The following is a 26170-nucleotide window of genomic DNA, read 5'->3' as shown; positions in this document are numbered from 1 at the left end:
TCTGGGCCCCAGAAGGTTGTAATCAAGGTGTCAGCTGGAGCTATCATCTCATCTGGAAGCTGGACTGGGGAAGAATCCACTTCCAAGCTCACTCAGGCTGTTGGCAGAATTCATTTCCTTACAATAGGACCAAGGGCCCAGGATTCTAATTGGTTGTCAACTGGAAGTCACCCTCAGCTCCTAAAAGCTTACCCCAGCTTCTTGCTACATGGACCACCCCCCCCCAGTATGGCTGCCAACTTCTTTAAATCCAGTGAGAAAGAGAGAGTCTCAAGAGCTAGTCTACCAGCAAGACAGTATTTTATACTATAACATAATCACAGGAGTGACATCTATTACCTTTGCCATATTCTATCAGTTAGAAGCAAGTCACAGCTTCCACTCACACTCAAGGGGAGTTGATTACACAAGGATGTGATCATTAGGGGGTCATCCAAGTGTGTGTCTGCTACCCTCCTTTTGCCACAGCATGACCTGTGGTAGTATGCAATGAAGATTAGCTAACTCATTCTACCTATCCAAGATAATGATTCTAAGTAGAGCTTCTCATACCAAGGTTTCCTGAGACTGGGGACATTTCTAAGACATTTATAGGAACTAAGGGGGTGTAACTAAAGGGTAGACTTAGAATTCTGTTTGCCCTTTGCTAATAAAGGTAAAAACAGTACATTAGTTATGAAATATCTGGACATGCTTCAGTAAACTCTTTTTGCATAGTCCCAAGCTAAGCGGGAGATTTGGGGGTCTTATTTTAAGAATTCAGTAAAAACATTTGCACAGTATTCAAGATGGCTAATTAACTCAAAGACCACCTGGTAGGATAAAACCTTGACATAAGGTAGAGCTCTGATTTCAGCTATGTTGTGTTAAACAGGCCAGGCATTCTGTGAATACACACTGATTTCAAATGAATCAAGACACTGCATTAGGGTCCCATGGGGGATGAGTGACTTGCACACAGTCACACTGTGAGTAGCTTAGGGTTTTATCTTCACATATTATATGGCAAGAACATTGCCTTTCTGTCATAGCTCTTTCCCTCCTCAATTCCTTACACTGATATATAGATATATACACACATATACCCCATTTGATCTTAAAAATAAACTTTCAGCTCCATTTGAGATATGGCGAAACCGAACTTCATGAAGGTGAAATAATATTCCAAACACTATAAACTGTATCTGATGAAGCCTAAATACAGATTCAAATTTGTCAGATTTAAGCACTGACTTAAAGTAGTGCTCTCTCCATTACACCATGCAAATTTCCCATTTCTAGTAAGGCTTCAGTAGTGACTCTAAACAGGGAAGAGGTACAACAAGCTACTTAAAAATTGTCTCTCCAAACATTCATAAAAACTGTTGTAAACATAAAAACAATTACTGCCATTTTCAAGCTTTCTACTGCCAGAGTGAAAGAGAGTATTGGCGTGTACCAGTCCTTGGATACTATGGGTATCTTAAACATGCAGTCACTTACCAGATACCAGCACCACTTCACAAAGAAAATGATCTAATGCAATGCCCCAACACAGAGAGCTGGAAAATTTCACTGGCTACTTACAGACAAAAAGAGGAAGTTAGAAGAAAACATACATTTGCCAAGTATTCCATAGCCAGTTTCTTTAGGGACTTTAAGTTATTATTCAGGTTATGAGATGAATGTGTGTGACCCCAAAATTCATGTGTTAAAGTCCTAACTTCCAAAGTGATGGCATTGGGAGGCAGGGTCTTTGGGAAGTAATTAGGTTTAGGTTTAGATGAGGTCATGAGGGTAGGATCCTCATGATGGGATTAGTGCCCTTAAAAGAAGAGACTGGAGAGAACGCTCGGTGAAAAGGCGGCGGAGCGGCGGCTGCCCGAGCTGCGCACGGCAACGCGGTCCTTCCCGCTCCCCCACACCGGCATCGGCCCTCTCACCGACTGTAAGAAATGGTGAAAGAAACCACTTATTATGATGTTTTGGGGGTCAAATCCAATGCCACCCAAGAAGAACTGAAAAAGGCTTACAGGAAACTGGCCTTGAAGTACCACCCTGATAAGAATCCAAATGAAGGAGAGAAGTTTAAACAGATTTCTCAAGCTTATGAAGTGCTCTCTGATGCAAAGAAAAGGGAATTATATGACAAAGGAGGAGAGCAGGCAATTAAAGAAGGTGGAGCAGGTGGCGGTTTTGGCTCCCCCATGGACATCTTCGATATGTTTTTTGGAGGAGGAGGCAGGATGCAGAGAGAAAGGAGAGGTAAAAATGTTGTGCATCAACTCACAGTAACCTTAGAAGATTTATATAATGGTGCAACAAGAAAACTAGCTCTGCAAAAGAATGTGATTTGTGACAAATGTGAAGGCCGAGGTGGTAAGAAAGGAGCAGTAGAGTGCTGTCCCAATTGCCGAGGTACTGGAATGCAAATAAGAATTCATCAGATAGGACCTGGAATGGTTCAGCAAATTCAGTCTATCTGCATGGAGTGCCAGGGCCATGGGGAGCGGATCAGTCCTAAAGATAGATGTAAAAGCTGCAATGGAAGGAAGATAGTTCGAGAGAAGAAAATTCTAGAAGTTCATATTGACAAAGGCATGAAAGATGGCCAGAAGTTAACATTCCATGGTGAAGGAGACCAAGAACCAGGACTGGAGTCAGGAGATATTATCATCGTTTTAGATCAGAAGGACCATGCTGTTTTTACTCGACAAGGAGAAGACATTTTCATGTGTCTGGACATACAGCTGGTTGAGGCATTGTGTGGCTTCCAAAAGCCAATATCTACTCTTGACAACCGAACCATAGTCATCACTTCTCATCCAGGTCAGATTGTCAAGCATGGAGATATCTAGTGTGTGCTAAATGAAGGCATGCCAATTTATCGTAGACCATATGAAAAGGGTCGCCTAATCATTGAATTTAAGGTAAACTTTCCTGAGAATGGTTTTCTCTCCTCGGATAAACTCTCTTTGCTGGAAAAACTCCTACCTGAGAGGAAGGAAGTAGAAGAGACTGATGAAATGGACCAGGTAGAACTAGTGGACTTTGATCCAAATCAGGAAAGACGGCGCCATTACAATGGAGAAGCATGAGGATGATGAACATCATCTCCGGGGTGGTGTTCAGTGTCAGACCTCCTAATGGGGCCAGCGAATAACACTCACTGCTGGCATTTTACTTGCAGTAGTGATTGATTGAAGGACTATAATCATAACATGCTCACTACTTGCTATTGTTTGTTTTAATATTCAATTATAGTAGTGTTTTAAAAGTTAAATGAAGAATAAACTCGAATATAAAAGCTCTGACTTTGCCCTGTATGTATGATGACTTCAGTGTGCAAGATAAGTTTAATATTTGTAAAAACTACTTTAAAAAATTTCCCCTAGCAGTTGTTAGGCCATACTTTGTAATTGATTTCAGCTATGTACATGGAATAGCTTAGACTGAAATGCCAGGTATATGCATTGGCTTCAGTGTATGACCCTTAATTGTTAAGCTATGAAGTTAAAATTGTATTGAACTGGCAGTCAGACGAAGAATTTGTAGAGAAGTGTTGGTCTGTATAGTGGTATTAAGTGGGATTCATTGTGATGCCTCTGCATTTATTCTATTGCCTCAACTGTTACTTGAAGATGGCATGCTATATAATTTAGCCTGTGGTATCAGTGATAGAAATGACACCTTTCTAAAGAAGGGGTTTATCATATAACATGCTGCTTCTTGAGGGCTTGTGCTTGTAGGATTGCATTCCCTTCTGCTGCGCCATCTTTTTTTAATATATCTAGCTATTGGTCCTGGTTACTTTTTTTTTTTCTTCCTTCTCTTTGGACCACAGTAAGCCTTAGTTTAGAGTAGTCACTTCTGGAGCAGGGTAACTTAGAAGTTAGAGTGATGAGAAGTATTTTGCATGTATGAGTTAGGAAGGTGTTTTGAAGGTATGTTACAGGCTTACTTTAAACCATTTAACTTATGCTCCAAAGTAACTGTAATTTAATGTTAGTAGAATAGCAAATTATGAATAGCTTTAATTGTATGTTTAAAGTCATATGTTCACAAGCTTAAATCTGGATATCAGAATTTAAGCAATTCTTGAAATGTATGAATGTCTCCTTAATATACTGATTCAAAAGCAAAAAAAAGAAGAGACTGGAGAGCTCTCTCTCAATCTCTTTTCCCTCTCCCTCTCTTCTCTATGAGGATGCAGCAAGAAGGCAGTCATCTGAAAGCCAGGAAGAGAACCCTCACTAGAACTTGACCATGCTGCCCCCTGATCTTGGACTTCCCAGCCTCCAGAACTGTGAGAAATAAATGTTGTTTAAGCCACACAATCTATGCTATTTTTTTAATAGCAGCCTGAATTAACTAAGACAATTCCTTTTTCCATACAATATTCCTGAGAAGCAGGTGGTTTTCTTCCATTTACCAGTGATGAAACTAAAGGCCAGAAGAGTTTAAAAATTTTTATAAGTAATGAGCTGTAGAGATGGATTCCAACCGAAGTCTATGTGACACCAAGATCTGTGTATATTCTATCATACCAGGTTGTCTTCTTTCTACTTTACTACTAACAGTGTGACTATTGGCAAATCACTTGCCTGCCATGAAACTCTAGTTAGACAATCCCTTAGCTCCCTTGCCTTGAATTGTGAGTTTCCATGATTCTGACTCACAGTAACTAGTTAAAAGCATCATAGTGAGTGACGTCAGCAAGATGGTGGAGTAAGAGACCCCAGCCTACATCTCCCCACAAGGATCAACATTTAGACAGATATTTACAAACAAAACATACTTGGAGAGCTCTGGAGTCTACTTAAGACACTTCAAAAACATAATGAAACAAAAAACTTGAGACACTTCAAAAACATATTGAAACAAAAAACTTTCCCGCACAAAAAGGGAAGGAAAATAGTTTCATTTTTACCTGCATCATCCCATCCCCCAACCTGGCCTTGCTCAGTGCCAAGAAGAAACTCCCTGGCTACAAAGAGTTCCCCTCACAGGGAAAGAAAGAGTAGGGTGAACAATCAGCTTCCCCAGCTTTTTGGGGCAACCCAAGAAGACCCTGCTTTGGGATCAAACAAAAATGAAACCACAACATACCAAAACTTACAGGTTGCAGCAAAAGCAGTGCTGAGAGGGACATTTATAGGGATAAATGCCTACATTAAGATAAAAGAAAGATCTCAAATAAACAACCTCACTTTATACCTTAAGGAACTAGAAAAAGAACAAACTGAGCTGAAAGTTAGCAGAAGGAAGGAGATAACAAAAATCAGAGCAGAAATAAATGAAACAAAGAATAGAAAAATAATAGAAAAGATCAATGAAACTAAGAGTTGGGTTTTTGAAAAGATAAACAAAACTGACAAAACTTTAGTTGCACTTACCAAGAAAAAGAGAGCAACAACTCAAATAAATAAAATTACAAATGAAAAAGGAAACATTACAACTGATACAACAGAAATAGAAAGGATCATAAGAGACTACTATGAACAATTACATACCAACAAATTGGACAACCTTGAAGAAATAGATAAATTCCTAGAAACATAACCTACCAAGTCTTAATCATGAAAAAACAGATCTGATCAGACCAATAACAAGTAAGGATATTGAATCAGTAACCAAAACTTCTCAACAAACAAAAGCCCAGGACCAAAAGGCTTCATGGATAAATTCTACGAAACTCTTTCCCAAAAAATTGAAGAGACAGTTAACACTTCCAAAGTCATTTTACAAGGCCAGCATTACCCTGATACCAAAGCCAGATAAGGATACTACAAGAAAAGAAAACTACAGGCCAACATCCCTGATAAATACAGATGCAAAAATTCTCAACAAAATACTAGGAAACCAAATTCAAGAGCTCATTAAAAGGATAATACAGCACAATCAACTGGCATTTATTCCTGGGGGGCAAAGATGTTTCAGTATACGCAAATCAGTAAATGTGATACATCATATTACTAGAATGAGAGACAAAAATCATATGACCATCTGAATAGATGCAGAAAAGGCATTTGACAAAATACAACATCCTTTCATGATAAATATTCCCAACACATTGGGTATAGAAGGAATGTACCTCAACATAATAAAGGCCATATACAAAAAACCCATAGCTAACATCATACTCAATGGTGAAAAGTTGAACGCTTTCCCTCTAAGATCAGGAACAAAACAAGGCTGCCTGTGCTAACCACTTCTATTCAATATAATACTGAAAGTCCTAATCAGAACAATCAAGCAAGAAAAAGAAATAAAAGGCATCCAAATCAAAAAGAAAGGATTAAAATTATCTGTTTGTTGATTACATAATCTTGTATAAAGAAAATTCTAAAGACTCCACAACATAAACAAAACAAAAACCTGCCATACCTAATAAACGTCGTAAAGTTTCAGGATACAAAATGAACATACAAAAATCAATGGATTCTATACACTGACAATGAACTATCTGAAAAGAAATAAAGGAAATAATCCCATTTTACAACAGCATCAAAAATAATAAAATGCTTAGGAATAAATTTAAACATGGAAATGTAAGATCTATACACAGGAAACCATAAGACGTTGAAGAAAGAAACTGAAGAAGACAAAAACACATTGAAAGATAGCTCATATTCATGGACTGGAAGAGTTAATATCGTTTAAATGTCCATACTATCCAAAGTAACCTACAGATTACATACAATTTCTATCAAAATTCCAATGCCATATTTCACAGAAATAGAAAAAAAATGCTAAATTTCACATGGAACAAAAAAGACCCCAAATGGCTAAAGCAATCTTTGAGAAAGAACAAAGTTGGAAGCATCACACTTTCTGATTTCAAACTGAAGTACAAAGCAATATTAATCAAAACAGTATCGTACTGGCCTCAAAATAGACATATAGACCAATGGAACAGAATTGAGAGCCCAGAAATAAATACATGCATATATGTTCAACCAATATTTGACAAGGTATCCAAGAATAATACTCAATAAGGAAAAAATAGTTTCTTCAATAAATGGTGCTGAGAAAACTGGATATCCACATTCAAAACAATGAAATTGGACCCTTCTCTTACACCACTCACAAAAATTAACTTGAAATGGATTAAGGATGTAAAACTCCTAGAAGAAACATAAGATGAAAAGCTCCTTGAGGGCTTCCCTGGTGGCGCAGTGATTGAGAGTCCACCTGCCGATGCAGGGGACGCTGGTTCATGCCCCGGTCCGGGAGGATCCCACGTGCCACGGAGCGGCTGGGCCCGTGAGCCATGGCCGCTGAGCCTGAGCGTCCAGAGCCTGTGCTCCGCAACAGGAGAGGCCACAGCAGTGAGAGGCCCGCGTACCGCAAAAAGAAAAAAAAAAAGCTCCTCAACATCGTTCTTAGTAATGCTTTTTTTGGATATGACACCAAAAACACAAGCAATAAAAGTGAAAATTAACAAGTGGGACTACATCAAACTTAGAAGCTCCTGTACACCAAAAGGCAATCAACAAAATGAAAAGGCAACCTGAAAAATGGCAGAAAATACTTGCAAGCCATATATACATCTGATAAAGGGCTAACATCCAAAATATAAGGAATTCATACAACTCAGTAGCAAAAAAAAAAATACCTGCTTTAAAAAATGGGCAGAGGACTTGAATAGACATTTTTCCAAAGAAGACATACAAATGGCCAACAAGTACATGAAAAGGTACATGATTAAGCATCAGGGAAATGCAAATCAATACCACAGTGAGATACACCACATACCTGTTAGATTGGCTATTATCAAAAGGACAAGTGGTAACAAATGCTGGCCAGGATGAGGAGAAAATGAAATCCTGGTGCACTGTTGGTAGGAGTGTAAATTGGTACAGCCACTGTGGAAAACATTATGGAGTTTCCTCAAAAAATTAAAAATAGAACTACCATGTGATCCAGCAATCCCACTTTGGGTATATACCCAAAGAAGATGAAATCAGGATTTCTAAGAGATATCTGCACTCCCATTTTCACTGCAGTATTATTTACAATAGCTAAGACATGGAAACAACCTGTGTCCTCTGATAGATGAATGGATAAGGACGATGTGATACACACACACACACACACACACACACACACACATACAAACACACACACACACAGGAATATTATTCAGCAATAAAAAGAAGGAAATCCTGCCATTTGCAACAACATGGATGGACCTTGAGAGCATTATGCTACGTGAGATAAGGCAGACAGAGAAAGGCAAATATTGTATGATCTCAGTTATAAATAGAACATAAAAACATTAAATGCACGGAAACAAAGAGTAGAATGATGGTTGCCAGGTGTTTAGGGATGAGGGAAATGGGAAATGTTGGTCAAAGGGTACAAACTTTCAGTTATAAGATGAATAAGCTCTGGGGATCTAATACACAGCATGGTGACTATAGTTAACAAACTGTATTGTGTACTCGAAAGTTGCTGTGAGAGTACAGCTTTAATGTTCTCATCATAACAACAAAGTTGTAATTATATGAGGTAAAGGATGCATTAACTAAGTTTATTGTGATAAACACTCACAAAATATACGTCTCAAATCATCACATTGTACACCTTAAACTTACACAATGTTATATGTCAATTTTATCTCAATGAAGCCTAAAATACAGTAAAAGTGTCATAGTAATTGAAGCAAGAAAAAAGAACCTCTTTTTCTCTTTCTTTTTAAACTAGAAAAAAAACTACATAACTTTTAAAATATATAAAAAGAAAGTTAAATTAGTTTCCTAGGGCTTCTATAACAAATTAACACAAATTGGGTCACTCAAAAAAAACAGAAATTTATTCTCTCATCTCTTGAAGCTAGAGGTCCAAAACCAAGGTGGTAGCCAGGTTCACTTCTTCTAGAGGCTGTAAAGGAAGATATGTCTGTGCCTCTGCATAGCTTCTAGTGGTTGCTGGCAATTCTTGGCATTCTTTGACTTATAGATGCATCACTCCAATCTCTGCCTCTGTCTTTATGTTGTTCTTCCTGTGTGTCTGTGTCCGAATTTCCCTCTGCTTGTAAGGACATCAGTCATTGGACTAGGGCCCATCCTAATCCAGTATGACCTCATTTTAACTTGCTGACATCCACAAAGATGATTTAGAAATAAGGTCACATTCACAAGTACTGGGATTAGGACTTGAACATATCTTTTGGGGCAACAGAATTCAACCCATAATAGGGAGAAACTACTTACCATGTACTCCTGGACCCTAAAGCCAGAGTTAAGTGAGTCAGAGTCAGGTGAAAGGTTAAGGTAGGACACCATTAGGGATGTAGGGTGGTGCAGAGATCCTGGGAGAGAATGATGAGTCAGCACAGGGAATCATGAATAGTTGCAGAGCATGCTTTCCAAGGCAAGAGTTTTTAATTTTAGGTAAAACTGGGTTGGTTCCCTATCTCCTAAGAAGAGGACAAGGAACTAGAGGTAACAGAAAAAGGAGAGAGAGGTAGAGGAAGGCAGTTATATTAAGGAAACAAAAATTAAAGTTAGACTGATGATTTAAAGGAAATAGAGGCCAAAGCTTCATAAGCATTAAGTATAAATATTCAAAGCAAATATAAGTCAATAATGCTATGCCAAACAGTTCACATAGAAAATCAAAACTGTATCACTTAGTAAAAATGTGAATGTAGTTTTAATGAGTCACTGAATAAATACATTCTCATGAATTACTCCCATTTTTGAGCATACTATTTGCTGGAAAATCAGTCTCAAGATAATTGTACACAAACAGAAGGGGCCAAGGAAAAACCCCAGGCACTAACTCTCTAAAACTGTGGAAACTATAAATGAGTAAAACTTTGTTCTTGGGATTACTTATAGTTGTAATGACTGCTTTATTCAGTCTTTGGTCTCCCTTCATTTCCCTTTTGATGTCTCCACAAATCAGTGACAGCTACAGCATTTCTGCTGAGGCAGCACTTTTCCCCCAACTGATCTCATAATATCTGAGAGAATATTTGGAACTTCATACACTCCTTGATATGCAAAAAAAGACCTTATTTTCAAGTGCCTCAAGCCAAGACAAGGATTGCATAAATCATGTGACACAGAATAGAGAGGACAAATAAAATACTCTATAGGATTAAAGTTTAAATATTTGTGCCAGAAAATATTACCATTGATCTTTGGAATCTTGAGAACAAAGATTTAACCGTATATTTACTTGAATCCTTGACACTGTATTTTCTACACCAAGTAAAGCAGCATGAAAGAAAACCATCAGCAATAGCAGAATAAAATGAAAGGCAAAGAGGGAAATGGACATTTGCTCCCTTCATGATGAAAATAAAAAGTAGAGATTTGTTAAATGAATTCAGAATGTGCAAGTCTCTGTTCCATTAAATTCTTTATTATCTTCTCTTCCTCTTTCCTTCTGACCAAAAGTCTTTACACCGTCTTTACAACTGGTTCTGTGAGACAATGGATCTGAGGAGTACAAAGTAGACTGTAAACGAAGTAAACGAAGTATAGTAAACGAAGGAGAGAGGCTTTTGTGGATGCTTTCAAATGGCATTTGGATTCATAATGGGTTTCTTTTCTAAATATAGAAATATAATCATTTCTCTGTCTTGTAAGACAACTATTATCGCACTGATCACAAAACTGAAACTAGTTACCACTTTGAAAAACCCTGAAACGGGCTAAAATAAGGTAGAAGGCAATGGGGTAGCTTTTCCGAAGACACATCATACATAAATTGCTGTACTATTAAAAAATCATGGTGACACCTTTTCCTCCTCAATTGAAAAAAAAGTTTCTTTGACTACTAGAGAGAATATACAATATGCACTCTACTTGTAAGATTTTCAGATCCCTAAAAATACTACTCATTAGAGCAAAGCATTTTTCCCATTATGTCAGGAGTTCAGGCTCACATCAATAGACAAATTTGTGTTGTTTTACCTGGATACTTGAATAGCTCCAAGCAAAAGCAACCATCATACTGGTACATTACTCTTCCCCCCTAAAATTTAGCTGTGAATAAGATGCTTCAGAACTTCCATCAGGACATTCCATGATACAGTCTTAAAATGAACAAATTTTTGCAATAACATGAATAATTTTTGTAAACAAGAGGGCAGCAAGCCTGGGGAGATGAGTGAACCTGTTCCTCTGGACCTAATTGCTTGCCTGCAATCTCATTTTCCATCACACTTTATTTAACTTTTCTTTACTTATATCACATAAATTAACTCAGCAGCCATGCAGAATAATTTTGCTTCATTTAGACCTAAATTAATGAGCGTGATCACAAAGCCATGTGTACAATTTCAATGAAGATACACTATAATTATTCCATTGTACGGGTTAGCATTTCAGCCGTGTATTAATGTATTTTGAATGCATAATATATGATGCTCTTGTGGTCTTCTGCCATAACACTCTACTGAAAAATGTCCTCCAGTTAAGAATTGCTAAAATAAATTATTAAACACAAAGGAAAGAAAAAGAAAGGGGGAAAAATCGGGAAGAAAAAAGAAATGACAAAGGGAGAAGTACGCTCCCAGGAATTCATTTCCTCATATAAATTTTATTTCCACATCGCTTCATTAAGTAATGCATTAAGTTGTGCAACAATAGATCATATTTTTTTCTCAGCATTTAAGTGAGGGGCTTTGCAGATAGGGAACTCTGGGCATTTGAGCATATGTAAGAAATGGAGAACAGAAATCACAAAAGAACACAGGCACTTATGTCTGCAGTCAGTCATGAGTTATGCCAGTATCAGCTTGAGACCATGAATTATTTTTGCCCACGCCATACAGATCATGGAGCCGTACTCAGGAAACATTACACCCTTAGGGCAGGCAATTATATGTTTTTAGGATTAATCCCAAACAAGACAATGTTTCAGAAGTAGACACATTCTCTTTTGAAGAGCTTTTAGTTATAAAAAGTCATTTTTTCTTCCCGACCCTTAACGCCTTCTAACCCCCCTCCTTTTCCCCTACTTTATAAAAGGTATAAAATACTGCATCCACCTGCTAACGCTCACAGACCAATAACTTTAATTTCTGGCACTCACTTACAGGCTGAATAGACCCATCCACACCTGCTTTCCCCTTAATTAGCTGGCTATCTAAAGGCTGCAGATTGGAGGCTGCCAGCTTCCTCAACTAGAGGAAGATCATTTAGTGGCTGATGTAAGAGAACAGGAGGTGGGGAAAGGAGGAAACAGGATCTTTCTCTTTTTTTTTAACATCTTTATTGGCGTATAATTGCTTTACAACGGTGTGTTAGTTTCTGCTTTATAACAAAGTGAATCAGTTATACATATATCCCCATAACTCTTGCATCTCCCTGCCACCCACCCTCCCTATCCCACCCCTCTAGGTGGTCACAAAACACCGAGCTGATCTCCCTATGCTATGCGGCTGCTTCCCACTAGCTATCTATTTTACGTTTCGTAGTGTATATATGTCCATGAGACTCTCTCACTTCGTCCCAGCTTACCCTTCCCCCTCCCTGTATCCTCAAGTCCATTCTCTAGTAGGTCTGTGCTTTATTCCTGTCTTGCCCCTAGGTTCTTCATGACCTTTTTTTGGTTTTTTTTTTTAGATTCCATATATATGTGTTATCATACAGTATTTGTTTTTCTCTTTCTGACTTACTTCACTCTGTATGACAGACTCTAAGTCCATCTATCTCACTACAAATAACTCAATTTCATTTCTTTTTATGCCTGAGTAATATTCCATTCCATATACGTGCCACAGCTTCTTTATCCATTCATCTGTTGATGGACACTTAGGTTGCTTCCATGTCCTGGCTATTGTAAATAGAGCTGCAATGAACATTTTGGTACATGACTCTTTGAATTATCGTTTTCTCAGGGCATATGCCCAGTAGTGGGATTGCTGGGTCGTATGTTAGTTCTATTTTTAGATTTTTAAGAAAGCTCCATACTGTTCCCCATACTGCCTGTATGAATTTACATTCCCACCAACAGTGGAAGAGGGTTCCCTTTTCACCACACCCTCTCCAGCATTTACTGTTTGTAGATGTTTTGAAGATGGCCATTCTGAGCGGTGTGAGATGATATCTCATTGTAGTTTTGATCTGCATTTCCCTAATGATTAATGATGTTGAGCATTCTTTCATGTGTTTGTTGGCAATCTGTATATCTGCTTTGGAGAAATGTCTATTTAGGTCTTCTGCCCATTTTTGGATTGGGTTGTTTGTTTTTTGGTATTGAGCTGCATGAGCTTCTAGTATATTTTGGAGATTAATCCTTTGTCAGTTGCTTCATTTGCAAATATTTTCTCCCATTCTGAGGACTGTCTTTTCATCTTGTTTATGGTTTCCTTTGCTGTGCAAAAGCTTTTAAGTTTCATTAGGTCGCATTTGTTTATTTTTGTTTTTATTTCCATTTCTCTAGGAGGTGCGTCAAATAGGATCTTGCTGTGATTTATGTCATAGAGTGTTCTGCCTATGTTTTCCTCTAAGAGTTTGATAGTGCCTGGCCTTACATTTAGGTCTTTAATCCATTTTGAGTTTATTTTTGTGTATGGTGTTAGGGAGTGTTCTAATTTCATTCTTTTACATGTAGCTGTCCAGTTTTCCCAGCACCACTTATTGAAGAGGCTGTCTTTTCTCCACTGTATATTCTTCCCTCCTTTATCAAAGATAAGGTGACCATATGTGTGTGGGTTTATCTCTGGGCTTTCTATCCTGTTCCATTGATCTATATTTCTGTTTTTGTGCCACTACCATACTGTCTTGATTACTGTAGCTTTGTAGTATAGTCTGAAGTCAGGGAGCCTGATTCGTCCAGCTCCGTTTTTCGCTCTCAAGATTGCTTTGGCTATTCGGGGTCTTTTGTGTTTCCACACAAATTGTGAAATTTTTTGCTCTAGTTCTGTGAAAAATACCACTGATAGTTTCATAGGGATTGCATTGAATCTGTATTTTGCTTTGGGTAGTAGACTCATATTCACAAAGTTGATTCTTCCAATTCGAGAACATGGTATATCTCTCCATCTCTTTGTGTCATCTTTAATTCGTTCATCAGTGTCTTATAATTTTCTGCATACAGGTCTTTTGTCTCTTTAGGTGGGTTTATTCCTAGATATTTTATTCTTTTTGTTGCAGTGGTAAATGGGAGTGTTTTCTGAATTTCACTTTCAGATTTTTCATCATTAGTGTATAGGAATGCCAGAGATTTCTGTGCATTAATTTTGTATCCTGCTACTTTACCAAATTCATTGATTAGCTCTAGTAGTTTTCTGGTAGCATCTTGAGGATTCTCTATGTATAGTATCATGTCATCTGCAAACAGTGACAGCTTTACTTCTTCTTTTCTGATTTGGATTCCTTTTATTTCTTTTTCTTCTATGATTGCTGTGGCTAAAACTTCCAAAACTATGTTGAATAATACTGGTGAGAGTGGGCAACCTTGTCTTCTTCCTGATCTTAGTGGAAATGCTTTCAGTTTTTCACCACTGAGGACGATGTTGGCTGTGGGTTTGTCATATATGGCCTTTATTATGAGGGGAAAGTTCCCTCTATGCCTACTTTCTGGAGAGTTTTTATGATAAATGGGTGTTGAATTTTGTCGAAAGCTTTCTCTGCATCTATTGAGATGATCATATGGTTTTTCTCCTTCAATTTGTTAATATGGTGTATCACATTGATTTGCGTATATTGAAGAATCCTTGCATTCCTGGGATAAACCCCACTTGATCTTGGTGTAAGATCCGTTTATCTGTTGTTGGATTCTGTTTGCTAGTATTGTGTTGAGGATTTTTGCATCTATGTTCATCAGGGATATTGGCCTGTAGTTTTCTTCCTTTGTGACATCTTTGTCTGGTTTTAGTATCAGGGTGATGGTGGCCTTGTAGAATGAGTTTGGGAGTGTTCCTCCCTCTGCTATATTTGAGAAGAGTTTGAGAAGGATAGGTGATAGCTCTTCTCTAAATGTTTGATAGAATTCGCCTGTGAAGCCATCTGGTCCTGGGCTTTTGTTTGTTGGAAGATTTTTTTTTTTTTTTTGCGGTACACGGGCCTCCCACCGTTGTGGCCTCTCCCGTTGCGGAGCACAGGCTCCGGACGCGCAGGCCCAGCGGCCATGGCTCACGGGCCCAGCCGCTCCGCGGCATGTGGGATCCTCCCGGACCGAGGCACGAACCCGTGTCCCCTGCATCGGCAGGCGGACTCCCAACCACTGCGCCACCAGGGAAGCCCTGTTGGAAGATTTTTAATCACAGTTTCAATTTCAGTGCTTGTGATTGGTCTGTTCATATTTTCTCTTTCTTCCTGGTTCAGTCTCGGAAACTTGTGCCTTTCTAAGAATTTGTCCCTTTCTTCCAGGTTGTCCATTTTATTGGCATATAGTCGCTTGTAGTAATCTCTCATGATCCTTGGTATTTCTGCAGTGTCAGTTGTTACTTCTCCTTTTTCATTTCTAATTCTGTTGATTTGAGTCTTCTCCTGTATTTTCTTGATGAGTCTGGCTAGTGGTTTATTAATTTTGTTTATCTTCTCAAAGAACCAGCTTTTAGTTTTATTGATCTTTGCTATTGTTTCCTTCATTTCTCTTTTATTGATTTCTGATCTGATCTTCATGATTTCTTTCCTTCTGCTACCTTTGGGGTTTCTTTGTTCTTCTTTCTCCAATTGCTTTAGGTGTAAGGTTAGGTTGTTTATTTGAGATGTTTCTTGTTTCTTAAGGTAGGATTGTATTGCTATAAAATTCCCTCTTAGAACTGCTTTTGCTGCAACCAATAGGTTTTGCGTCGTTGCATTTTCACTGTCATTTGTTTCTAAGCATTTTTTGAGTTCCTCTTTCATTTCTTCAGTGATCTCTTGGTTATTAAGTAGTGTGTTGTTTAGCCTCCATGTGTTTGTATTTTTTACAGAATTTTTCCTGCAGTTGATACCTAGTCTCATAGCTCTGTGGTCGGAAAAGATACTTGATATGATTCAATTTTCTTAAATGTACCAAGGCTTGATTTGTGACCCAAGATATGATCTATCCTGGAGAATGTTCCATGAGCACTTGAGAAGAATGTGTATTCTGTGGTTTTTAGATGGAATGTCATACAAATATCAATTAAGTCCATCTTGTTTAATGTATTATTTAAAGCTTCTGTTTCCTTATTTATTTTCATTTTGGATGATCTGTCCATTGGTGAAAGTGGGGTGTTAAAGTCCCCTACTATGATTGTGTTACTGTCGATATCCCCTTTCACGGCTGTTAGTATTTGCCTTATGTATTGAGGTGCTCCTATGTTGGGTGCATAAATATTTACAATTGTTATATCTTCTTCTTGGATTGATCCCTTGATCATTATGTACTGTCCTTCTTTGTCTCTTGTAATAGTCTTTGTTTTAAAGTCTATTTTGTCTGATAGGAGAATTGCTACTCCAGTTTTCTTTTGATTTCCATTTGCATGGAGTATCTTTTTCCATCCCCTCACTTTCAGTCTCTATGTGTCCATAGGTCTGAAGTGGGGGTTTTGTAGAGAGCATATATACGCGTCTTGCTTTTGTATCCATTCAGCCAGTCTATGTCTTTTGGTTGGAGCATTTAATCCATTTACATTTAAGGTAATTATTGATATGTATGCTCCTATTACCATTTTCTTAATTGTTTTGGGTTTGTTATTGTATGTCTTTTCCTCCTCTTGTGCTTCCTGCCTAGAGAAGTTCCTTTAGCATTTGTTGTAGCGTTGGTTTTGTGGTGCTGAATTCTCTTAGCTTTTGCTTGTCTGTAAGGTTTTTAATTTCTCCATCAAATCTGAATGAGATCTTTGCTGGGTAGAGTAATCTTGGTTGTAGGTTTTATCCTTCATCACTTTAAATATGTCCTGCCAGTCCCTTCTGGCTTGCAGAGTTTCTGCTGAAAGATCAGCTGTTAACCTTATGGGGATTCCCTTGTGTGTTATTTGTTGTTTTTCCCTTGCTGCTTTTAATATTTTTTTCTTTGTATTTAATTTTTGATAGTTTGATTAATATGTGTCTTGTCATGTTTCTCCTTGGATTTATCCTGTATGGGACTCTCTGTTCTTCCTGGACTTGATTAACTCTTTCCTTTCCTATATTAGGGATGTTTTCAACTATAATCTCTTCTAATATTTTCTCAGTCCCTTTCTTTTTCTCTTCTTCTTCTGGGAACCCTATAATTCGAATGTTGGTGTGTTTAATGTTGTCCCAGAGGTCTCTGAGACTGTCCTCAATTCTTTTTATTCTTTTTTCTTTATTCTGCTCTGCAGTAGCTATTTCCACTATTTTATCTTCCAGGTCACTTATCCGTTCTTCTGCCTCAGTTATTCTGCTATTGATCCCTTTTAGAGTAGTTTTAATTTCATTTATTGTGTTGTTCATTGTTGCTTCTTTCCTCTTTAGCTTTTCTAGTTCCTTGTTAAATGTTTCTTGCATTTTCTCTATTCTATTTCCAAGATGTTGGATCATCTTTACTATCATTATTCTGAATTCTTTTTCAGGTAGACTGCCTATTTCCTCTTCATTTGTTTGGTCTGGTGGGTTTTTGCCTTGCTCCTTCATCTTCTGTGTGTTTCTCTGTCTTCTCATTTTGCTTAACTTACTGTGTTGGGGTCTCCTTTTCTCAGGCTGCAGGTTCATAGTTCCCATTGTTTTTGGTGTCTGTTCCCAGTGGCTAAGGTAGGTTCAGTGGGTTGTGTAGGCTTCCTGGTGCAGGGGACTAGTGCCTGTATTCTGGTGGATGATGCTGGATCTTATCTTTCTGGTGTGCAGGTCCACATCTGGTGGTGTGTTTTGGGGTGTCTGTGGCCTTATTATGATTTTAGGCAGCCTCTCTGCTAATGGATGGGGTTGTGTTTCTGTCTTGCTAGTTGTTTGGCATAGGGTGTCCAGCACTGTAGCTTGCTGGTCGTTGAGTGGAGCTGGGTCTTGGCATTGAGATGGATATCTCTGGGAGATTTTCGCCATTTGATATTCCATGGAGCTGGTAGGTGTCTTGTGGACCAGTGTCCTGAACTTGGCTCTCCCACCTCAGATGCACAGCCCTGACACCTGGTTGGAGCACCAAGAGCCTGTCATCCACATGGCTTTCTCACTCCAACAGCCAGTCACCATTCGGACCACGTCCACACCGCTCCCCAGTGCCCCTGCCCCCAGCACGGGACACCTGGGGGAAACTTTCCCCTTGCCCCTCAATGCAAACTTGGCTGCCCCCCCAGCGCCTGCAAACCATCCTAAGGATCTTTCTTTTAGAGAAACCAGGGAGGGAAACATTAGTGCAAAAGGGGTAATCATTCATGAAGAATAAGGGAGTAAATATACATATATATATATTATTACATATATTATTATATATACAGAATATATATTATAATATATATGTATATTTTTTAAGCAGCTTGAAGCCAGAAAAATAAACAGCAGCCCTTACTTAGCAGTGATACAATCACTTCTACTTAAGAACATCTGAAATCTTCCATGGTATCAAACTTTCTTCCAAATTTATTACCTAAGACAGCACCCTATATATCCTGGAAGAGGTGAAGAAAGTGACCCCTAATAGAGGAAAAATAACTCATTTGGGGTGAGAAACCCTCAGGGCTCTAGACTTCACTCTGCCACTGACCCATCACTAGAATTTGGATAAGACGCATAACTAGGTTGCCTCAGGGTCCTCATGTGTAACGTGTGGGAATGAATATGATGGTCTCTATTCTTCCTTGACTCGAATATCCTGCTATTATTTCAGCCCCTCTCTTCAACGGAACTACCACTGAAGCTACCCAGAGAGGCAGGGGAAAAACATAAAATAATAGTGTATTGTAAAACTTCGTCACTTTTCACATGACTGGAATGTTTGAAAACTTTCAAACCAAAACAGGTGAATTTTAGAGCTTAGAGGAAAATTTAATGATGAACTACTTCAACTTTCTCACAGTACAGATGAGAAAACCAAGGCCTACAGTGATTTCTCCCGGCATCACAGAGCACAGTTAAGACTAGAAATCAAGTTCACCTGCCTACCTGCACAAATAACTGGTGATTTGGCAGTGGAAAAAAATCTGACCGTACACATGTGTCCTTAAGTTTGCACCAAAATAAAACTGCAGTCATTAGAAGAGCATGCTGCATGCTAAAATTTAGGTACAAGTTTATCTTTCCATCACATAGTTTACAATCTTTTATATATGCAGTGGGTGCTCAATATAAATTTGGTGTAAATAAAAATAAATATACTCTCCAAAGGCCCTTCCAGATTCGTACTAGACCAGCATACCTGTATGCTCCAGATATTCTGCAAGCATAGGTTCCATTTCCCTCAAGTTAATTATCAAACTCCTCACCATGACCTAGAAGGTCTTGTTGAGCTGACCACTGCCTCACTTCTGCAGCTTTATCTCTACCTGTTGCTCACCCCCAGAAAACTGTATCTTTCAATCATATTGACCTATTTGCAGTTTCACAGGCACAATCCATTCTCTCTCATTTCTCCACTTCCCCTCACATTTTCACCTGCACTCATTTCCTATTCATCTTTCAAGTTCTGTATTTTACATCACTTCTTCCAAAAAGCCTTATATTTGACCCTCCTATGACCAAGTTAGTTGACACTACCAAGTTAGTGGATGCTGGTGCTTACTTCCACCTAGTAATTACTTCACTATATTGTACTTGCATTTCATTCATCTGTCTCTGCCACCATACAGTAAGCTTGTTAAGAGAAGGAATTTTCTTCTTCTCCATCAAATGCCCCACAGTGCTTAGCACTGTGATAGATGCTCAAAAAATATTTGTCAAATAAATTAATATCAAGATAGCTGAAATTATTATTATATTACTAGGAATTCCTTTGTTATGGGTATTGAAAGAACTGAACATGTGTCCTTACAATTTCCATAACAAAGTGTTAAAAGTCTTTTCCTTTATACTCATCGACCCATTGACTTTCCCAGGATCCTTCGAGCATCCTCAAATTTATGAGATTTACTAACTGAGGTATGAATGCAGGGCTGTTGGCTAGGATCACTCAACCACTGAATATTTTCTATTGCATTTCAGTCTTGTATAATAGTCAGTTCTAATTTTCCCCGGAGTGTACTGAAGAGAGTGCTTAGGAGCTAAATTCTGGAGCCCGACTACCTGAATTGAGTCTGTGCTGTGCCACTTAATGTAACCTCAAGCAAGTTGCTTCACCTCTCACTATGTCTCAATTTCCTCATCTGTAAAATAATAATATCAGTACCTATTTCACAGAGCCATTGGTGTTAAATTAGTTAATATTTGTAAAAATCTTACCACAAGAGGAATTGTTCAAATGCTTTCTTAACATTTTTGTGATGATAATGATCATCATAATCATTATCCCTAAGCATTTTATACAAGTTACCTCATTTAATCTTCACAACAATTCAATGAAGGAGTTATCATCTCAATTACAAATTAATACATGAAAATTTGTAAAGTCTGAACTATTGGATGTTGCAAAAGTTGTATCTGTAACCGTCAAGATTCTACTATATATCTTTTCCCCACCTCACCTCTACCCTCTAAAGATAACTGCTCCTCAAACATCTCTATTCTATTAAAGTTAATATGATTCTCTGAGTTACCCACAAACACAAAGCCTTGGAATTATCTTCAATTTACCTCTCAGCCCAACATGCAGCCAATTCTCTTCTTTAATATCTCTTGCTTCCCTCTCACCTTTTCATCCCTACTTCTGCCCTCTTCACTCAGGTCCTCATCATCTCAAAATTAGATGGCTGCACATTTAATAACTCTTCGTTTTAGTTTTAAAAGCACATCAATTTCATAGAAATAGAGCTCTACCTTCAGGTATGAAATTTTTTTAAAAAATTAATCCAATAAAAGTCAACCACAAACTTCTCCTGATTTTTGCATCTCCTCTGCAAACCCAATCAAAAAAAGTAAAATAAACCAGAAAAATAACACTCCATTCCAATGATTCCTACATCAACCACATCACACAGAAAGAGCTTCTGAAATAACCCAATTTGTCTGATTGGGAATGTAAACTCCACATCAAGTTGACTTCACACTTTCCTAGTAACTTATTTGTGCTTCGTTTTTTAGGATAGTTAAGCAAGAGGAGATGCTTACTTAGTGAAACGAATTAACTTCTCTTCTACAATTTGGTTTCCACTGTACTGATAGCTTTTTTAAGACCAATTATGCTCTGAGATATCAATAAACCTCTTTTCTCTGCAGCTCTTATAAATAAACAAATGAAAAGGAAGATCTATCTCAAGTCTCATTAAGGGTTTGTCAGTCTTCAGTTGGCTACGACTAACCTCCAGTTAGATTTTTCTGATTCTTGTGACCTCTTGGTCATGATAAACTAAGAAAGGAAAACAGTTCTATGGCTCATAAGGTAGAGAGGGTTCTGAAGGGCAATCCAGGGACTAATCTCTGTGAGCTCACAACTCTAGGGCAGCCACAAAGTTTAAATTACCATCATAGCCTGACTGGATGTCCAATCTAGTAGACCAAATCCTATTTTATCTTCTTGGGAAGCATCTCAGAGCCAGAGATGTATTTCTATACTGTTCCCTGGATCAAACAGTACATCTCATGCACAGAGAACATACCCAACGTCTGCAGGCACTCAGTCTACAATTCAAACAGTACCTGTTTACTTTGTTAATTGTAAAATAAAGTGCACATTTTTAGAGGTGAGCGTCTCACTGAGGGTCTTTCTTGCGCCAACCCCTACCATGGCTGAATTCAGAGAATAATGATTCCTTTAGTTAATAACGACACCTTGAATCCACATAACTTCTCTCCACTCTAGACTCAAGATACTTTTTTACAGATACAGTGTTATTTATACTCAGACTATATCTGTGATCCAAGAGTAAACTGTGAAAACTTTGAAACCATGGAGTTAATCAAAACCATTTTCCCCAGATTTGAGCTTTAGGGTAAAGGAGAGAAAAGGAATAGAAATTTGATAGGAAATAAAAATGGACATATCTTAGTATTTAAAGAAATCCTTTAAAATACATAAAGATATTTTATTTGAAGATATATGTTTCCTATAAAATTACTGCATTTGGTACAGTGACATATTAAAATTTTAAGATAGTAGAATCACATAATAATTATAAAGTGATTATTGAAATTACTCAGCCTTTCTAAGTTAAGCCAATATTTAAGACATAGAGAAAATCCTACCAGAAGAAATTAATTGCCTAATTTTAAAGAAAGAGAGAGAAGAAAAGTGAAAAAGAGTAAGATGTCTGGGTTTCTGGACTTAGTGTTAACCATTTATAATGTTTCATTTTCATTGAATTTTCTAAGAAAAAAAAAAGACAGGGAATCTTCCTGAATACTCCTTTTTGCCATGGATGTTCTTTAAAATCATCTCTTATTCTGAACTGTCACCCTCAGAGGTCTCTGAGTCTTCTAATGTTCTCTTCTTTACATCTCCACAGTCTTTTGAAAACTGATGATTCTAAGACAAGAGTCTTTCAAAGTGTCCCAATATGTGATATTTCTAAATGCAGACAAATTGCTTTCATGTTGCAAAAGATGAAATAAAAACCAGACTCAAGCAAGCAAGAGACTCAAGACTGGGTGGTGCAGAGCACTTGTTGCAGAAAGCCATGGCTTGATAAACTCTCAGGCGATCCCTTGACTAAAGGCCTGAATGTGTGTTTTATTCTGTAACAAGACAATGAAACCTTTTGTTTCAAATCTAGTCAAATATGGTAGCAACCTATTTCTCCACTTCTCCTTTTGAAAAGGATACTACTACAGACTGTTCCGGATCTCTTCTGTTAGCCCTATATGAATCCACTGTGCACTTTTCTCCACTGTGTGTCCTGGGAGGCTGACCTGGACGGACCACTCCATCAGCAAGCTTCTCACACTCTGGCTGCTGGTTGGGTTCCCTGGGGAGAACCCATTAGAGTAGACAGGAAATCAGAGGGTAGACAGATATCAATGTAGACTATTCCATGAGCAAGCTTCTTACACTCTCTAACAGGAGAACCCATTAGTGTAGACAGGAAATCAGAAAGAGGAAAAGCTGAAGGTCAGGTACGCATTCACCCAGCTTTCTCTCTGCTGTCACCACAGGATGGATTAGTCCCTAGACTGAAGGTCACAGCTCCTGTCAAGCAGCCCTCTCCACCTACTTCTCTCCCTTTCAGGGCTCTGAGAACCCCTCTAGTCATTCTGGACTGTACCTTGTGGTTTGTCTACAATCTGAACACACTGTTGTAAATCGTCCCCTTATTAAACTCTATTCAAATTACCCAATATCCTGCCAGGACCTTAACTGACACAGATTGTATTCAACTCCCACTCTGAGAACAAATCAAGAGGATGAAGCCATAGCTACAGATCTCAAGTCAAGAAAAGGAAATCCACATAGAAGACACAGCATCCTAGCTTGCGAAAAATAGTGCTGATCTCTGAAAGCTAGAAAGTGTCCAGTTCATCTTTAAATGCTGTACTGCACTGCCTGCCTTTAAAACAGAATGAACATATAATGTTTCCTAACAAATAAAGCACAAAATAATTCTGAAAAAAATGTCTTTAAAAGTAATTTACTAGGATTTAAATTCTAGGTAGCAAAATATAAAATACTTATCCTAATAATGGTTTTTATAATTCTAGAGTATTTTTCCCATCGAGTACTATAGTACTTTAAAATATTTCCAGGGGAAACAGAAGAGAAATCTTGAAGTTCTTCCTCCCTCCTTGCCCATTAGTTTTTTTAAAGCTTTTCTGTTTCTAAATAGGTAGACATTTTTAACCTCATTTGAGAACTGGGAAAGCTGAGGCATGGAGAGATGGCACAGCTCACCAGTGTTGGGAATAAACTTCCATCAAAGGTCATCCAACTCGTCTTAGAAATCATAACTCTCAGCCTACCTGCTGAAAACATATGAATATCATGACTCAAAGATAATATCAAGTAATTCCTGCTAGAAGTAATCCTCTGACCCACAGTGCTGATACACTTATTTCACACACACATTTTAATAGTCCATTTGGTCCCAATCCAAGACACAGCCCAGAGCTATAGCCCTAAATGAATTCCCCCACACTTTTCATTTCTTCTAGGGAATTGGACTAATTATAGTGACTACTTTGGAGAGAGCAATAGTTTGAAAACATTGCCTGAGGGATACAAAAGTTGTTTTATTTCATAATTAGGCATTTCTGTCCCAGGGGCATTCTATAGTCATGGTTTGAAATAACAGCCATTATTTTATTACAATTTTCTATTTTTTGCACATAAAAATATTTAGAACATGTTTTTAGCTGAGTTTTATTAGTCATAATGCCAGGAACAGCCTGGTGTTGTGGATGATGAAATTATCTTTGAGGGCTTCCCTTTAGTGTTATTTCTTCCTTACAGTCTCAGTGTTTGGTACTAGAACTGAAATTTAAAGTGGAAATTGAATATTCTATCTGCTTGGGGAAGTGACCTGTACATGAGGATAATGTGAACCCCACCCCTCTGTCTTCCCAATTCCTTAACCTTAATCAGCACTGTATCTTCTTTGCCACATGTACAGCTACTTAAGAAGAACTAGAAACATGGAATTGATTCAGTAGGCACAGAAGTAGCAATTTAAAAACAATTGACATTAAATAATGCCCTCATCAGGCAACTGGATTAAATTTCCCTCTTGGGAGATCTAATAACCACAAGGTTGTGTGCATGTACTGGCACACACATATATGTAGAAAACAGAATAATGAAGCCATGGAAACAGAAAGGATTGTCGAATATATCTAGGCAATTCTTTAATACAAAACAGGAGTCACCTCTATAATATCCATCAAGTTTTTGCAGAAATTCTTCTAGGGACAAGGCATAAGTTACCTTACAACACACACCACACTTGTACTCTATGAGAATATTATTCTTTATGTAACGACAAAATCTTGTTTCCCCTTCACTTCTGTACACTGATACCAGTTCTTCCCTTTGGGGATAAATAGCAAAATCCTAAACTTTCTAATACATTATAGCCTTACAAGTGTCTGAAAAATAATTATCAAGTCATTCATAGTGAAGAATATCATTTTTTGCTAGCCAGTACCCGTCCTTCTTCTTACCCTTCTTCTGGCAACAGCATCTAGTTTTCCCTTAGTGCCACACCTTCCTCACTCTGAACCCATGTGGTTTTTTGCAGGGGTTGGAGCTACACACTTCTGGAATGGCCAATAAACATATACAAATTTCCTGTCCCAATGGACAGCTTATAACTGGGCATTTGACAAAAACTAAATCAATGAGACCCAATTCCACTTATTTCTTTACAGAACTTTTGAGAAAGAAAAGCTCTCTTTTTGCTTTGGGTTGTTAGTTTTAAAACGATGCAAACTCAAAGTTTCAGGCACCACCTCATGGAGAGGGTTTTCGCCTGAGAAGGAAGCCAAATAAATCAGAGCCAAAGATAGAGGAAAGAGATCAGATGACATGGTTTGAAACCTGGATATCAGCTGAACTTTATGCCAGGCCTAGTCCCGACCTTTTCAGTTATTTACATAAGTCAATCCATTTTACTTTTTGCATAAGTCAGTATGAGTCATCTCTAACCAAAAGAGTTCTGAGTAATATAGAGCTTTTCTGGATTTTATTCTTTCTAAGTACATCGCAGTTCCTCCAACTATTCTTTAAATGACATGTCTTCCTAGCTTTTCACCAACTCAATAAACTCACTGCTTGACCTGTTCCAGTGAGAATGAGTTTCATAAACTCTTACCCAGAACTAAACCCAAATTATGAGATGTTTACCATTAACTGATCTGAATATGATAACTATCACCTCAACTCAATATTACATGAATAATATTGTGATGGTTAATTTTCTATGTCAATTTGGCTAGGATATGATACCCAGTTGTCTGGTTAAACACCAATCTAGATGTTGCTGTGAAGGGAAGACTTTGAGTAAAGCAGATTACCCTCCAAAATGTGGGTAAGCCTCATCCAATCCATTGAAGGCCTTAAAGAAAAGATGGACGTCCCCATAAAAGAAAGGAATTCTGACTCCAGACTGCCTTCACACTCAAAACTGCAACACTGTCTCCTGCCAGAATTTCTAGCTTGCCTGATTTCAGACTTACCAGCCACCCACCAATTAATGCATGTATGTCTATGTGTCTATGTGTGTCTGTGTGTGTGTCTGTGTCTGTGTATACTACTGGTTCTGTTTTCTTCTACTCTGCTGATT

At 38.0% G+C, this 26170-nt stretch overlaps 1 protein-coding gene and 1 pseudogene across 3 annotated transcripts in view; one reads left to right on the top strand and one right to left on the bottom strand.

Annotated features, from left to right (window-relative positions):
• RNF144B (ring finger protein 144B) overlaps positions 1-26170 on the bottom strand; it is a 610854-nt gene that overhangs the window by 361349 nt on the left and 223335 nt on the right. The window lies entirely within an intron of this gene.
• On the top strand, positions 1801-3126 carry LOC132432796 (dnaJ homolog subfamily A member 1 pseudogene; annotated as a pseudogene).

Source organism: Delphinus delphis, chromosome 10 (assembly GCF_949987515.2).
Source record: "Delphinus delphis chromosome 10, mDelDel1.2, whole genome shotgun sequence".
Classification (NCBI taxonomy): domain Eukaryota; kingdom Metazoa; phylum Chordata; class Mammalia; order Artiodactyla; family Delphinidae; genus Delphinus; species Delphinus delphis.
The sequence above is the reverse complement of the archived record's forward strand: the minus strand, read 5'-3'. Positions and strand labels throughout refer to the sequence as shown.